General features: G+C 30.6%; 1 long non-coding RNA gene across 1 annotated transcript; it reads left to right on the top strand.

Moving 5' to 3' along the window:
• The first annotated feature begins 264 nt into the window (after positions 1-264).
• On the top strand, positions 265-5,922 carry LOC120358302. Its single transcript, XR_005575253.1, has 3 exons — positions 265-393; positions 4,931-5,117; positions 5,284-5,922. It is a non-coding gene; the product is annotated as an uncharacterized LOC120358302 (long non-coding RNA).
• The last annotated feature ends 7,033 nt before the right edge of the window (positions 5,923-12,955 follow it).

The raw sequence follows: 12,955 nt of genomic DNA, 5'->3' as shown, positions 1-12,955 counted from the left end.
GCTGTGGAAGGCTCTACTGTATTTACTAATTTTTTTAATCTCGCTGAGTATTTTCGAGACATAGAGAGCACCGTATCATTTCGATGATCTTTCCGATTATCTCTACGTGCGTACTTGCGTGAATAAGCTTGTATTTGTATGTTTACATTACTCTATATATGGTCATGTATAGACTTCTGATTGACAATTGGTTCTAACACTAATCTTCGAAACAAGTATATGTGACTCGCACCGGGTATATCAAGTTTGATGCCGAAAAATCAGTCGCATTTAAGCAGACACACGAAACACTAGCTGCTTCGCGTAAAAATAAAGACGTCGATTGTTAATAAGTCAAAAGAAGTTACTTTGTGGGGCTGCTATCCCTAGCAGTATCAGTGTTCAAATAGAACTGTAAGTTTTTATCATTGCCATTTTTGTCATTTTAATTTGTTGACTTTTGGGTCATATTAGGATTTACTTGTATTCTTTATTTTATAATTTGGAAAAATTTTTTTAAGGTTTGTAAATCATTTATTATAATTAACAAAATAAAACACATTTTTCATATATTTTATTCATAAATACATTAATAACATATAAATACAAACTTTTATTGATTTTTAATGTGGTGTAACATCTAAAATAACATTTTTGTAACTTTTGTTATATCATTTAAAAAAGAAAAATATCAGAAAGAGTCAATAAAATACAATAATTAAATTATATTTTAAATAAGTTTTTTAAATCGTATTAAATAAATATTTAATGAAAATAAATATTAAAAAAGCATATAAAATAATTGTGTGCAAAATGTGTTTTGAATCAAATTTACAAACCAAAGAACGCGTATGTAAATTATCTACCATCGTGTTTGGCAAACAATTATTACTTATTGTAAGAAACAGTGGAAATGATACTGCATACATAAACAATTAAACGAGTACTACTTAAAAGTTGATTTTTAAATAAATTGTCAATCTGCACGTGTTTAATATTTATAACAAATTTATATACTATGTAACACGAGAAACATTAAAAATAAAATCATAGAAAGGTCGAAAATGTCGAAGGTAGATATGTTCTGACTGATAATAATTTTTATAATTGTATTAGCTTGGTAAAGCGAATGGTAAAGTGAATATTTCTATATGGTAAAAATTGTAGCGTTTTTTCTAACGAGTACAATGATGTATGATATATCTAATTTATTTATAAATCATATATAAGTTATGTCGGTTTAAAGTTTCGCGGGCGAATAGTATTATTTCAGTTTTGCCCCTGCGATGTGACTAACTTCCGACACGCGCTTTGGCGATTGACAAAACAAAAAACTCTAACAAATTTTTAATAAAATTATGAAAATTATTATCTATCAGGATATATCAAGCTTTTACATATTATTTTGTTATAATTATTTAAAAATGTTTTTCGTATTTTATAGTATGTAAATTTGTTATAAATTTATATATAAATATTTATCGCTATATAGGTATATAATATATACAGGTATGGCAAGTAACGAGTTACGGTAAGTAACGCCGTTACTCGTTACTCGTTACATTTTATAATTTGGTAATAATGTTACAATTTTCCATAACAGTAATAGTAAGGCCAAGGTTGGAATAATCACTTTTAACAATTAACTTGTTATCATTATGCATTACTTATTAAAAAATATTAACTTAAAATTTTGCTCGTTACAAATCAAAGTAACGCGTTACTTTTTGCGTTACTTTTCCTCGTTAACGTAACGAGTCAACTAACTAGTTACTTTTTTCAATGAATATTGCATAATGACAACAAGTGGTTTGTTAAAGAATTGTTTTCCAACTTTACCGTTATTATTATTATAGAGGAGAAGGGGGTACTATTTTTAGCGATCTGGATCAAACTTTAATGGATTTGGCCAGATTTCCGGGTTCCGATGTAGGAACAGTATTGTTATTGCTACAGTCACTCCTTTTGGAATGACATTATTTCCTAAAATAAAAGAGATAAACTATTATGAATTGCATTGACTTTAATACATTGATTAATCAATCAAATATTTGAATTTTTTAATATTGTTTTTAATGTCAAAAAAATTCAGTACAAAAAAATCATTATGTTTGGCTTTAAACATTTGTTAATGTTTACCGTTACATTACAAATTGCTAAGAAAAAAAATCATAAAAATAATATATATGTTACCAAACTGTTTATTCTTTACACGTAAAATGTATAAGTATCTCCTCTGCAGATCGCAAAAAAGAACTGAGGCACTGTACTTGATTGTGTCCATTGTTTTTACGCTCTTTACCTTTCATTTTCTGAGAACAGCAGTTAATATAATTTTTTGTTCTATTAATGCGAACTTCTGGCCTATGCAGCTTCTTGGTCCACTGCTGAATGGAATAAAAGCACATTTTTGCCTGTTGTAAGAATTTTCCAGAAGGAAGCGATCTGGATCGAACTTTAACGGATTCGGCCAGATTTCCGGATTCCGATGTAGGAACAGTATTGTTATTGCTACAGTCACTCCTTTTGGAATGACATTATTTCCTAAAATAAAAGAGATAAACTATTATGAATTGCATTGACTTTAATACATTGATTAATCAATCAAATATTTGAATTTTTTAATATTGTTTTTAATGTCAAAAAAATTCAGTACAAAAAAATCATTATGTTTGGCTTTAAACATTTGTTAATGTTTACCGTTACATTACAAATTGCTAAGAAAAAAAATCATAAAAATAATATATATGTTACCAAACTGTTTATTCTTTACACGTAAAATGTATAAGTATCTCCTCTGCAGATCGCAAAAAAGAACTGAGGCACTGTACTTGATTGTGTCCATTGTTTTTACGCTCTTTACCTTTCATTTTCTGAGAACAGCAGTTAATATAATTTTTTGTTCTATTAATGCGAACTTCTGGCCTATGCAGCTTCTTGGTCCACTGCTGAATGAAATAAAAGCACATTTTTGCCTGTTGTAAGAATTTTCCAGAAGGAAGCGATCTGGATCGAACTTTAACGGATTCGGCCAGATTTCCGGATTCCGATGTAGGAACAGTATTGTTATTGCTACAGTCACTCCTTTTGGAATGACATTATTTCCTAAAATAAAAGAGATAAACTATTATGAATTGCATTGACTTTAATACATTGATTAATCAATCAAATATTTGAATTTTTTAATATTGTTTTTAATGTCAAAAAAATTCAGTACAAAAAAATCATTATGTTTGGCTTTAAACATTTGTTAATGTTTACCGTTACATTACAAATTGCTAAGAAAAAAAATCATAAAAATAATATATATGTTACCAAACTGTTTATTCTTTACACGTAAAATGTATAAGTATCTCCTCTGCAGATCGCAAAAAAGAACTGAGGCACTGTACTTGATTGTGTCCATTGTTTTTACGCTCTTTACCTTTCATTTTCTGAGAACAGCAGTTAATATAATTTTTTGTTCTATTAATGCGAACTTCTGGCCTATGCAGCTTCTTGGTCCACTGCTGAATGAAATAAAAGCACATTTTTGCCTGTTGTAAGAATTTTCCAGAAGGAAGCGATCTGGATCGAACTTTAACGGATTCGGCCAGATTTCCGGATTCCGATGTAGGAACAGTATTGTTATTGCTACAGTCACTCCTTTTGGAATGACATTATTTCCTAAAATAAAAGAGATAAACTATTATGAATTGCATTGACTTTAATACATTGATTAATCAATCAAATATTTGAATTTTTTAATATTGTTTTTAATGTCAAAAAAATTCAGTACAAAAAAATCATTATGTTTGGCTTTAAACATTTGTTAATGTTTACCGTTACATTACAAATTGCTAGGAAAAAAAATCATAAAAATAATATATATGTTACCAAACTGTTTATTCTTTACACGTAAAATGTATAAGTATCTCCTCTGCAGATCGCAAAAAAGAACTGAGGCACTGTACTTGATTGTGTCCATTGTTTTTACGCTCTTTACCTTTCATTTTCTGAGAACAGCAGTTAATATAATTTTTTGTTCTATTAATGCGAACTTCTGGCCTATGCAGCTTCTTGGTCCACTGCTGAATGGAATAAAAGCACATTTTTGCCTGTTGTAAGAATTTTCCAGAAGGAAGCGATCTGGATCGAACTTTAACGGATTCGGCCAGATTTCCGGATTCCGATGTAGGAACAGTATTGTTATTGCTACAGTCACTCCTTTTGGAATGACATTATTTCCTAAAATAAAAGAGATAAACTATTATGAATTGCATTGATTTTAATACATTGATTAATCAATGTATTAAAGTCAATGCAATTCATAATAGTTTATCTCTTTTATTTTAGGAAATAATATCATTCCACAAGGTATTACTGTAGCAATAACAATTATGTTTTTACATCGGAACCCGGAAATCTGGCCAAATCCATTAAAGTTTGATCCAGATCGCTTCCTTCTGGAAAATTTTCGCAACAGGCAAAAATATGCTTTTATTCCATTCAGCAGTGGACAAAGAAGCTGCATAGGCCAGAAGTTCGCATTAATAGAACAAAAAATTATATTAACTGCTGTTCTCAGAAAATGAAAGGTAAAGAGCGTAAAAACAATGGACACAATCAAGTACAGTGCCTCAGTTCTTTTTTGCGATCTGCAGAGGAGATACTTATACATTTTACGTGTAAAGAATAAACAGTTTGGTAACATATATATTATTTTTATGATTTTTTTTCTTAGCAATTTGTAATGTAACGGTAAACATTAACAAATGTTTAAAGCCAAACATAATGATTTTTTTGTACTGAATTTTTTTGACATTAAAAACAATATTAAAAAATTCAAATATTTCATTTACATCCAATAGTAGACAAATTATATTAATTATTTAATGCTTTTTAACCTTTAAACGTATCATTGGATCTGGAAAACTTTGTGCAAAATTTTAATCGCTTATGCTATGTGAAGGGAGAATGATCGAGATAGAAGATTCGGATTAGGAGAAGAGGAGAAAATTAGACGTCCTCCTCTACATTGATCGCCACATTGACTTGACTGGCTCAAAGCTCAACTAGAATTCAAACGGCAAGGAGGGAAAGTTTTTTGTCATCATATTCTCCATGTTAGACCGAGTGGGATCAACTTTTTTTTATAGGTAAAAAATAATGTAAAACTAATTTTCTTTTAAGTTTTACTATAAATTCTTAATCTTTGCATCTTTGGCTTAAGTTTTACATAATAAAATAATACATTAACATAGTTTCTTATTGCATAACTAAAGAGTCAACAAAAGAAATTGTCCTATGTCAAATTTTCTCAAGTTTAGATAGGTGTCTAAGCGAAGTGTGGCTGGTGCAAGGTGACATCTGTCCTCATGGCACGCGATCCACGAACAGAAGAGGCTACTGCAAGGTGATCCTGCAATGGCCTCGGGAAGAGTAACCCTTCCTGTGAGTTGACGTTTCGCCTGCTCTCTCTCTCTCTGTTATATGTTAAAGTGTCAACTGTTACCTTTAAAATAGATTTTTTTTAACGCCGTACGTTTTTCTTTTGCCAAATTAATTTTTGACCCTTTAACCTGACTTTTCTTACAAATTTGACGTGATGGAACAATTTGCTTGCCGGATTCGTGTTCATCAGCGCGCAAAAATACATCGAAAATGATAAAGTTTATTCAAACAACAGTAAAGAAGTCTAAAAACGGAGGCCTGTGTAATTATATAAATTTGATTTTTTGAAGTTTCGGAGTTTCAAATGTTGATGCTTTCACCAGCCTTAAATCTAGAAACCGGTTCTAGAAGAAAATGTTGACCTTTCGAGAGGGAGTGCACTTTCTCTTTTCTTCTATTGTCTCTTCTGTTTCTGTATCATTATATTTTTCTGGTTGCTAAGTACTGTATCCAGCTTTTGCAGACAAAACTTTTTTTTGTTTCTTCAGAGAAATATTTAAAGTTTAGTTTAGACATCTCTTCATATATCTATTTAAATATGATCTATTTTATATGGTTTATTTAAATAACAATTTTAGTCTCAAAGTTTTAAATATATTGTATGAAATTTGTCTCCAAAATATATTAAAATCTTATTATTAAATTTTTATAAGTTTAAATTAAAAAAAAAAAATTTTTTTAAATCGTTGATATTTTATGCTTGTATACATAACTAAATGTTTACATTTGTTGTGTAATATTTACTTAAATAATAATATAATTAGCTGAGGTAACATTATATAAGATAATAAACTTTAATCCTTAATTATTTTGCTAAGAGCAAGTAATTTTTGTAACGTAAAAAAATCTTTCTAATTGACTTTTGAGAGAAATGTTTTGATTAAATTTTAATTAAAAATAATTCTTTGAGTACATTCTATATGATTTTTTATTAATTTATTTTTTATTATATTTAAATTGATTTTAAATATTTTAACGTCTGCTACTATATAAACTTATTGTTAGTCTAGGACAGTTCCAATGTCCGTCCTCAAGTTTGATAGTCTGAATTTATATTGTTATTAGTTATCACAATTTGTTGTACTGTTGTACTATTAATTCATTCAAGATATCTCATGTATTTTTCATTAATGTAAGTAATCATTTAATAATTATTCCTTTCTTGATAATTTAATAAATTGTTAATTATATATTAGCTTTATGATATTAAATATTGTATTATAATTAGAAATTATTTTATTCTTAAAATAATGCACAAAAATACTTGTCATTTTTGCTCACTTTTTCTATTATAAATTACAAAATAATCATTATTGTCTGAAATGAATCACTATCAAAAACAATTTCCTGAGCTGACATAAAATTTATAAATATAATATGTAGAAGATTATGATGAAATTATGTTTATTATAATATGATAAAAACGACCAAAGTAATCTTTCAATCGTTAAAGTATTAGGTGCGCAAATTAATTTGGTGCATTTTTTGCGAAGCAATCGTCTTTAATTGAAACTTTTAATTGAAATGCGAAAAGAGTGCTCCGTCTCAAATGCTACTTGTCGATCGCCGTGTTCACAGTTGTTTCATGAGGTCATAATGCCTTCTTCGTCAAGGCATATTGAGTTTTGAGTACTTAGAGATACACACGTACGAACTACAAAGTGGTGAAAAAATATTTAGTTTTAAAACAGAGTTATGATATAAAATGTAAAATACGGAATTAATTTGCACACCTAATAGTAACAAAGTAACATTTTTTATCAAATTTTTAAAGTAATTAAGACTATGAAACAAAATTATCTTTATTGTTTTCACGTTCATCTTTGAGTAAGCGAACATCCTAGATAGACAAAAAGATGTATCCTATGATCTATCCTCTTTCAAGAGCAATTCTAGTACTCATTGATTGAAGTCTTGAACATGTTTTAATCATTGGATGCTGAAACTGTTCTTAAAATAAGATCCGCATCGATTGACGGCTAAGATTAAACTTTGATCAATGGATGCTGGAACTGTTATTGAAAAAAATGACAGCAACTTGATAGCAACAACTTAGCAAGTACTAAATTAGATGTTGAAATGTTGCTATTTATTTGTTATTAATAGAATTGGAAATTACTCGAGTGCAACCTTACGGACAAAATGCTGTCTCACCTTGTCCCGAGTTTATCAAACTTGGTTGCTGCAACATTGTTGGCAACATGACAACAAACTCACTGCATTTGGCTACCTGAGTTAATGGGTGCTGGGACAAACTTTATTCTTTCGAGAATAGAGTCCGCGTTGATCGATGCTCTTTATCGAGCTTCGATCAATGGGTGCTGGGACTGTTCTCGAAAAAAATGACAGCAACTTGATAGCAACAACTTAGCAAGTACTAAATTAGATGTTGAAATGTTGCTATTTATTTGTTATTAATAGAATTGGAAATTACTCGAGTGCAACCTTACGGACAAAATGCTGTCTCACCTTGTCCCGAGTTTATCAAACTTGGTTGCTGCAACATTGTTGGCAACATGACAACAAACTCACTGCATTTGGCTACCTGAGTTAATGGGTGCTGGGACAAACTTTATTCTTTCGAGAATAGAGTCCGCGTTGATCGATGCTCTTTATCGAGCTTCGATCAATGGGTGCTGGGACTGTTCTCGAAAAAAATGACAGCAACTTGATAGCAACAACTTAGCAAGTACTAAATTAGATGTTGAAATGTTGCTATTTATTTGTTATTAATAGAATTGGAAATTACTCGAGTGCAACCTTACGGACAAAATGCTGTCTCACCTTGTCCCGAGTTTATCAAACTTGGTTGCTGCAACATTGTTGGCAACATGACAACAAACTCACTGCATTTGGCTACCTGAGTTAATGGGTGCTGGGACAAACTTTATTCTTTCGAGAATAGAGTCCGCGTTGATCGATGCTCTTTATCGAGCTTCGATCAATGGGTGCTGGGACTGTTCTCGAAAAAAATGACAGCAACTTGATAGCAACAACTTAGCAAGTACTAAATTAGATGTTGAAATGTTGCTATTTATTTGTTATTAATAGAATTGGAAATTACTCGAGTGCAACCTTACGGACAAAATGCTGTCTCACCTTGTCCCGAGTTTATCAAACTTGGTTGCTGCAACATTGTTGGCAACATGACAACAAACTCACTGCATTTGGCTACCTGAGTTAATGGGTGCTGGGACAAACTTTATTCTTTCGAGAATAGAGTCCGCGTTGATCGATGCTCTTTATCGAGCTTCGATCAATGGGTGCTGGGACTGTTCTCGAAAAAAATGACAGCAACTTGATAGCAACAACTTAGCAAGTACTAAATTAGATGTTGAAATGTTGCTATTTATTTGTTATTAATAGAATTGGAAATTACTCGAGTGCAACCTTACGGACAAAATGCTGTCTCACCTTGTCACGAGTTTATCAAACTTGGTTGCTGCAACATTGTTGGCAACATGACAACAAACTCACTGCATTTGGCTACCTGAGTTAATGGGTGCTGGGACAAACTTTATTCTTTCGAGAATGGAGTCCGCGTTGATCGATGCTCTTTATCGAGCTTCGATCAATGGGTACTGGGATTGTTCTCGAAAAAAATGACAGCAACTTGATAGCAACAACTTAACAAGTACTAAATTCAATGTTGAAATGTTGCTATTTATTTGCCATTAATAGAATTGGAAATCACTCGAGTGCAACCTTACAGACAAAATGCTGTCTCACCTTGTCCCGAGTTTATCGAACTTGGTTGCTGCAACATTGTTGGCAACATGACAACAAACTCACTGCATTTGAATATCTGGGTCAATGGGTGCTGGGACTGTTTTCTTTCGAGAACAGAGTCCGCGTTGATTGACGCTTTTAATCAAGCTTTAATTAATGGGTGCTGGGACTGTTCTTGAAAGAAGATAGAGTCCGCATTGGTCCACGACTAAGATTAAATTTTAATTAGTGAGTGCTGGAATTCTTCTTTCGACAACGGAATCTACGTTGTTTGACGCTCTTATCGAGCTTCAATTAATATGTGCTGGAGGATGCTTTTGTCTATGTGGGATGCTAGGTTATCCAAAAATGAATTCGAGAACAAAAAAGTAATTTTGTTTTTGCTTAATTAGTTTTAATTATTTTAAAAGTTACTTAAATATGTTACTATATATTTTAGTAAAATATTACTTTTGTCGCCTGTTCTATCAAAAAAGTAATCACTATTTAATTTTTTTCATCCAATTATTGGATAACAGCACTGGAAATAAATATTATTTGTATTTTTTATATTAATGTTTAAAAGTATTATAATACATTATAAATATTATAAATACATCTAAAAATATTATGTTACAATTTGGAATTAAATTAAAATAGGTTTTTATAATTTGCGAATTATACAAAACGTCAAATGAAAAAAAATGTATTCTCAAGAAAATATTTAGCATTAGAAGAAGAATTAGAAGTAAAGAGTATTAAAAGTAAAATGAGACGTTTCTATAAGAAAAGTAAGTGCAATATTTAATGTTCCTAAAGCTACATGATTTGAAAAATATAAAAACAGTATTTTAGTAAAAACGACTAAAAAAAAAGTTTTTTAGAAAAAACGAAGTTGAAGAAATTTTGTAATATTATATTATAATACGAATGTTGAATATTTTATTCACATATAAATGAAAATGAGTTTACTAATTTTATCATTGTTTATATATTTTTTTATATATTTTTAATATCAGCAAACTGATTGTCACATTGTGGACAGACATAAGGACAAGTTATGCGGATATTGAGACGCTGACGCAGGTGTTACAGACTATTCGGATATTGATACTCGTATATATGTAAACATGTACAAAAATATTTACGAATATTTAATAAATTACAAATTGATAACCACTTTTTTCTTTATTTCTTTTATTTTTTACCTGATTGATCAAGGCAATCCTGTCATTAAACAATTGCTGTGTAATGTTTGCGTCAAGTTTTGCGTTAATTCCATTTTCTGATCTTATTATAATAACTTCTTTTGCGGTTCATTGAAGAAGACTCGAATTAGACAAACTTATTGAGACAAAATGAAAATAAATTGTATATTTATTATCAATAAACGTACCATAAAAACACCAACAAATATACCGTAAAAACATAATTAATGCTAACTATGACACGCGTGCTTATTTCCTCGATATTACTGACTCAGAAGACGTTAAACAGGAACGATTGTTAGGAGATCTGTTCACATTATTTTGATTACAGGTACTATCACATCTTCAACTATGTATATATAAATCATGCATTATAATTTAATCTAGTAGGACAGAATAATTTAACTAAATCTTAAATAGAGATTAAATATGTGTACTCTAACAAACAAGTAATTTATCAGCTTAAACTTAATTAATTTTTGAAAAGGAAACAAATAGTTATGAAGAGAACTCTGCCATGCATACGTACATACATGATTACTGCGTTTGATTTTTATAATATAGTAGAGATATATTTTTGGACCGATAATGTAACAACGCCTTCTTAATAAGAAAGCGTTCTTTGGTCGTAGCTGGATTTTAGTGCCTATATTTATTCATGTGATTTTACATAGGGTAAGGTTGACGATATCGCACCGGCTCCTAAATCGCACCACCTTGCGTATAAATTCAACTACAGCACTTGTACACTCTTTGCAGGATTATTTGATAACGACATAACATTATCATTATTCTCTATTCATCTCAACACGTTAAGAACAATAGAAATTTTGTAATTAATATTTGAAAAAAAATGGTAACTTTGTTGCTATTTTTCAACACATTTCGTAGCTTGATTGCAAAAAAGGTAAAACAAATAATCAAAATTTTGATAATTTGTAATAATCACAATATTATTAAAATTAGATTAGCAAAGTTCAAATAACTTTGTACTCATATTTGTAAATTAAATAAATAAATATTTGTAATTTAAATAAATAAAGTTTGACAAAATGCTTTAGTCTCTTAAATCGCACATTGTCTTGGTTTCCTAAATCGCAGCATTGCTTTGATCGTGGTTATATACATAAAATCAAATATAATAATCATACAAGCATACATTGTAACAATATTGCCATAATGTAACAATGTTATTACAATATTACTGAGAAATTATCGAAATGATGACATTGACTGAAATTATATTTAGTTTACAATATTTATCTCCAACATAAATAAAATTATGCTTATCTAACGCATTTTTACTCGAGAAGGAGGAATCTAGCAGAAAAAGTGTCATTTTACTCCAGGGAGAGTAATATTAACCTGTGGTGCGATTTAGGAGACTAGTTGCACTATTTGAAGGCTAAATTGCACTATTTGAAGGCTTCTTAAAAATCGTCATTTAAAAATTTATGGCAATACATACAATTCTGAAAAAAATAAATATAAAAGAAGGAATGTTGTACTTCATTATAACGTAAGAAAATTAAATATTGTTGTGCCCGTTCGGCCGAGCTTGAGAAGCTGGCCGAAAGAAGATCTATCGATCGGACAAAAGAAACGCGGCCGGCTTTTGTTCTGTTCTGGACACGTAGCTGTCAAGCGACATTTGGATAATTCCGCTTCCAGTAAATTGTATAAAATTACTTAATTAAAGTCAGTGTTCTTTTGTACAAAAGAGAGTGTAGTTATTTCGTGCTGTGGGCTCGCGCGAGTGTTTTTGTGTGCTCGTCTCGTCGAGCATAACAATATATTCCTCATAACTTCTTAGTTATAAGCTTTTATGTCAAAAATGGAACGATTTCGGTAACCTTACCCTACTTCTTCGAATTCAACTAGAATGTGCGCCGAATTGTTTTTCCAATCGTAACACAGCATGCCGAATAAGAATAAGACACACATCTTATCTATACATTTACCATCATTTACATTATAATTTAAACTATATTTTACGTATTATCAGATAACAGACGCAGATCATGAATCTGCGGAAGATAATTGGCGATTGGCTATGCTTTATTAGAATAAGCAACAGTGATATGTTGGGATACCAACAATCAGACAGTGAACGACACTAAAAAAATGGAAATAAAGAGCTGGTTGAAGTTTGGAATGTTCCTAGAGCAATTTTTTAAAAATTATTTTTCATGATTCTACTTTGTCAAACAATGACTCTTAAGTGCTATAAACTAGAAAACAAAACGCATCGTACGAATACGAACGTCGGAAAGCACTCTTACGCTCAAAAAACCACACTTCGAAGCGCTCTCGAAAAAATTCTCCCGACTCTAAAATCGATTTGTACCATTTGCCCCTCAGCTAAAAGGCGTTACTAACTGGTACAACTTGATTTTATAGTCAGGAGAATATTTAGAGTGCTTTAAAGGGTGGTTTTTCGATTATAAGGGTGCTTTCCGACGTACGTATTTGGTTCAAGTATTTTTTATCCGTTAGCTGGTAATTAGTAATGCTTCGTAGCGGAGAGGCAAATGGTACAAATTGATTTTAGAGTTGGGAAAATTTTCAAAGTGTTTCGAAGGGCGGGTTTTTGATCATAAGGGTGCCTTCCGCACGTATTCGGTCCG

Source organism: Solenopsis invicta, chromosome 7, assembly GCF_016802725.1.
Source record: "Solenopsis invicta isolate M01_SB chromosome 7, UNIL_Sinv_3.0, whole genome shotgun sequence".
Lineage (NCBI taxonomy): Eukaryota > Metazoa > Arthropoda > Insecta > Hymenoptera > Formicidae > Solenopsis > Solenopsis invicta.
Note: the sequence above shows the minus strand (reverse complement) of the source record. Positions and strands in the feature narration are given on the sequence as shown.